Genomic DNA, 5,285 nt, shown 5'->3' on the forward strand with positions numbered 1-5,285 from the left:
GTGCAGGATCAAATCATCATCACGTTGAAATTTGTTACAACATTCATGACATATCTCTGAAATTGGCGCATCCGCTAAATCTTGCATGTGGCGCATCTCAGTGCGGAGCAACAAGCCGGTGCTATCAAGGTTGAGGCGTCGGTAGCGTCATCGGGCTCTCCTCTTTTAATAGATCTTCTACATGGCGCGGCGCACTGCCCGTCGAGAAGCAGTCACATGTGATACCGAGGTGGAGACGTCGCCGGCATCCTCGAGGCGCGGCCGCCCTTCTACGAGCCAGCGTCGACTCAAGGTATGAATCCATGCGTTGTCGCGCCCCTTCTTCCGATGAAGTGGGGTGCCTTAGATTTATTGTTCTTCTCTTACGATTATTTCGAGCCGAACATGTGTGCTCTTTCTCTGAATATATTGCTTGAAAAGCTAACCAAGTTACTTAAATTCACTTCGTTCTTAATCTTGCGTGCTAATTTTGCTATTTTTGCTGACAGTGGTGCGCACAAGGAGATTTATTTGTGGGTGTGCTGAGCTGTTAGGCCTAAGTCGAAATCCTCAGCTAAACGAGGCCTCAGCTTAACACATAAAAAAGGTGTTCAATCTCGCCCACAATGTCCTCTTCTTTCCTCTTCCTTTATTGGAACTTGTTTTGCAGACAAGGAAAGTGGCACATGTAATGTGAGTAAAACCCTCTTAGACAAAATCAGCCACGAGCAAGATTTTCTGTATTGTAGATGCCCCAATTGACTCTCATCCCCAATGTAGTATTTTTTATGTCAGTATCGACCTCTTTACATTGCATGCATTTGCCTAATGAGCAGCATTGTATTGTCATTCTAGCCAACCTGATCGATATGTCAAGCTTCATGCACGAGATGCCATGTTTAATTTACTCCCTCACTCTGATCCATATTTCTTGGTGCAAAATGAATGTGAATGGAAGGGAGTACTTTTCTTAGATAGTACTATACCATTTCAAAAAAATACTACTACATCACAGTACTACATCACAAATGCATCAAAAGAGTACTACTACATCACAAGACCACCACGGTTGTACTAGTAGAGTTTAATGCTGAACTTCCAAAGCGAATAAGATTACACATATGAACTTTAAACAGGACCAGGAGCATGAGGGCCAGCAGCAGGGGCGTTGACTGGGAACAAGCCAGGCAAGACGTAATTCTGGAGGAAGAGGCCATATGATGTGTGCTTGGCCTTGGTTGCAGGGTGGTGCTTCCCCGATGTACTTTGGCCTACACCCGTCGCATGCTGGATCAGGCTGCGGATGTCCTTCTGGAGGATTTTGCCACATAATGGGAAAAATAGCTCCCCGCGCATGCGGAAACGAATTTCACCACCCTTCAGCCGCTTCAGAACGTAGCGGCTCTTCTGGTCCCTGTGCTCCTTGTTGTCGTCCATGTCATCAGAATATTCATGTGAATTATAAAGTACATAATAATCAGGTGTTTAATGACAGATCGAATCAATACTGCACTATCATAAGCAAACCTTTTAAACCCTAAAATTAAATGTGTAGAACAAGTAAATGGCAGAAGAAATCATACTAAATCACGCGAAAACCCAATGAACAGCAATGAACATAAGCCACAACAATTGCAAGTCCACAAAGTATGAACACATAAATTAATTATATGACTAATCAAGACAACTACATGGCAGATTAGTCGAAATTAAACTAGAATCTGACCGTACGAACCATAGAATCATGTACGTCTACAAGAACAAGGTAGGAGATCAAATCAATCAAGAACCTGGTTCGTGCAAACCACGTGAACAGTAATATGACACAAAGAGGATCGGGACAGTTTCAGTAAAAGAGCAGTACCTCCTCGTCGTCACCCTCGACATCCTCCTGGAACTGAACGTTTGGGCCGAAATCGTCGAAGGGGTCGAGGTCCGCGTCCAGCACCGGGTCTAGGAAGACCTCGCCGTGGTGGCCTGCAACGCCTTGCAGATCTTCGGCGGGAGCAACGGCGTTGCTATCCACCTTCTCCTCGACGGCCAGGACGCCCGTTTCGACCGAGGTCGAAGAATCAGACAAGCAGAGGAGACGAGCGGCATGGGTGCCCGGTGAAGCCTCACCCGCCGTGACGGCCACTACCGCAGAGGCATCCTTTGCGCGAACGGCCGCCGATTGCTCCGCCTCGTATGCAAGACCTGTCTTCATGCTGCTGCGGTTGGAAACGAGGAAGTCGATGCCTCGAAGGTGCGGTGAGTTGATGGGGGTTTTCACAGTGTGGGGGAGGGGAGAGGACGAGCTCGCGAGAGACGATGAGGCCGATTATTTTATAGCCTCTGACTCTCTGTATCGAGTTGTGGACGCGTGAAGTCGTGCATGTACTCGATTTTCCACTTTCTGAGAAACGTGTACGAAACCTTTTTTTCTTGGACCATTTAACTTCATGTGGGGCTCATGTATACTAATACTTCCAAACATCATAAGTAATTCACAATTATTCAGAAAAATATGAGACCTTAACATTTTATTGTTTGTGTCAGATATTGTCCATGAAAAATAACATCCTTCAAAAAATAAATCCCCTATGCCAATCCGGTCATGCCCGTCTACTCCAACTAGCTTCCTCGAGTAATTTGTCACCTTACATTCTTAAAATGAACCAAAATTTGGCACAGTGGCATCACATGGAAAATGATGTTACCATTCTCTCTTCCCATTTTTGTTCCATTTTTTCAAAATTGTCATGCCCTAACGGAAAAAATGTATGTTCCTTCTATGAAGCATGTATCTGAATGGCATTACCAAAACCTGGGGTGGCGGGGAACATGGTGGTGTGATGATACATCACATTTGGACCACACAACACAATTTGGACCAACCAAAAAAATTCAACCACCCTACACAAACCCTGGTCAAAACTAGTTTGACCAATATTACAAAAGTTGTACATAATTCAGAAACCGTCAGAAATATACGAAGCATTCAGGAGTCAATACTGAAGACAAAGAAATTATGCCAAAAGACGAAGGCAGAGGAGGAACAGGTCTGCTATATTGCACAACAAAGCCAAATTCAACTTTTCATCGATTGCAAAATTCTGGCTGCAATTAGCACACCCTAGTCTCCTGATGTCGCAATAGTTGGCTGCTGGGAGCGGAGACACTCGACTTCCTTCTTCAACTTATCGCACTCTGTGCGAACTTTCAAGTACTCCGTCTCGAAATATTGCGCATGTTCAGCTTGCAACTCCAATTCCTGTCGAAAACTTTCACAGTCACAGTTGCAATCACACTGACCAGCCTTGTCAGTGACCACACTCATCGGTGGCTGGGCGCGTAGTTCCTTGACTTCCTTCTTCAACTTCTTACACTCAGCGAGAATGTCTGAGTATCGTTTATCAAAAGAAGATTGCACGGAACCGGCTTCTCCTCCGATATGGCAGGATTTAAAATGCACCTGCCCACGAGGTGGCGGATTTTCTTATGAAGGTGGTGTTGTGGCCCTTGATCTGGTCCAGTTTCACGGAGAATCATGTTATCACATCCTGCATTGCAAATTCAACAGCAATGAAGTATGCAGAGTGCAGATGAGGGGGACAAATAAACAAACGGAGTGCCAACCTCTTCAATATGCCTGAGAGCTGCAAAGTCCTTGTCCATAGGAACCTCTTCAACGATGGAACCGCCATCCCTAGAAGAAAGACAGTTAAGTAGTTGGATCTGGCAGCCAGCAAGGAGGCGATGAAACTGCGGCACGGCAATGGAAACATACACGGCCGAAGATGCACACACGCGCACTGGCTGCTCCTCTCCCGGAGACTGAGCATTCGTCTCTGATTCTGCATTCAGTATACCAAACCTATGCTAGAGTTGGAGGTTTCTGTTATGAAGGGTGGTGTTCTGGCCCATGATCTCGGCGGCTGTCGCCGATAATCTCATAATCCCTTCCTGCATTGAAAAATTCACCAGTAACGAATCAGGGATCCTTTTTCATTCACAGGATAGGAAAATCATAAGATTAGGAAAAGCATGGGATTTTGTTTACATTAGAGTGGGTGTATGCGCTATTTTATGGGCTATTTGGAATGTACAAAATGAAGTCGTGTTTAATAAACCCAAATCTCATCCCTTCTTGCAGGTTATCCCTATGATTATTCACTAGATCCGTATGTTTCTTATCTCCAGCCCGAGGATCAGCAGGATATCATGGAGTCTGGGTGAAACTGACTAGAGACAGCTGCACGGGATTTTTACAGCCAGGGTGGCTGGCAGTTTCCTCATAGAATTACTTACTGATGTGTTTTTGCCTTTTTGGCACCCGTTGTTTTCTATGTTTCGTTGGTGGATCTTTGTGTCGACTCTAGCAGATCCGTGAGAAGTTGTCATAATTTGTGTATGAACTGAAGAAAGCAATAAAGAAGCCATATACATCATTTTGATGCAGAGGCTGTGGTATGTCCCGCATTTCGAAAAAAGGAACAAACATAGGATTGAGATGTCATGGCTAGTTGAATTAATGTTTTATTCCTATATTATTCGCACTACTAGATTCCTATAGGATTAGTTCCTATAGGATATGTTCCTATAAATCAAACAACTAATGTAGGAAAAATCCCATAGGATCTAAATGCTACACAATTCTTATAGGAGTCCTACGAATTAAAGAAGCCCTCATGCAGTACGGAGATGAAGAGGAAGAAAAAAAGCAATGGATATATATTATATTGTGCATACATTATTAATGCTCTTGAGAGCTAACAAGTGCTCATCAAACAACGGGTCCTCGATAGCTAAGTACGAAGTGGATCCTGCGGTAGAAAGCACGAGCCTGGAATCGTTGGCCCTGGAAGATGATAGCCGGTTTAGTTGGCACCGCCTGCCAGCAAGGACTCAACAAAAATCCGGCATGGCGATGGAAACATACCAAAGAGCTTCGTACCCACCTGGTTGGCGAGAAACGAGCGATTTCTCAACTTGGGTAGGAATGGCGCTGAAACCAGCCGCCATGGAAGAAAGACGGTTAAATTGTTTGATCCGCTAGCCAGCCAGAAGGCAGAGAAACTTCGGCATGGCGATGGAAACATACCGGGGAGCTTCGTACCCACCATCTTGGCAAAACACGGGCGATTTCTCGGCATCGGTAGGAAGGGCGACACTTGAACGGGCGGCCCTGGAAGAAAGACGGTCAAATAGCTGGTTCTCTCGGGTAAAAAAATAGTTGGATCTGTTTGCCTTGCTGTAATCTGCGTTCATGGGGGCAAAGAAAGCACATGGTGATAAAAACCTACCAGGACTCTTGCTGGATTACT

Source organism: Lolium perenne, chromosome 2, assembly GCF_019359855.2.
Source record: "Lolium perenne isolate Kyuss_39 chromosome 2, Kyuss_2.0, whole genome shotgun sequence".
NCBI classification, from domain to species: domain Eukaryota; kingdom Viridiplantae; phylum Streptophyta; class Magnoliopsida; order Poales; family Poaceae; genus Lolium; species Lolium perenne.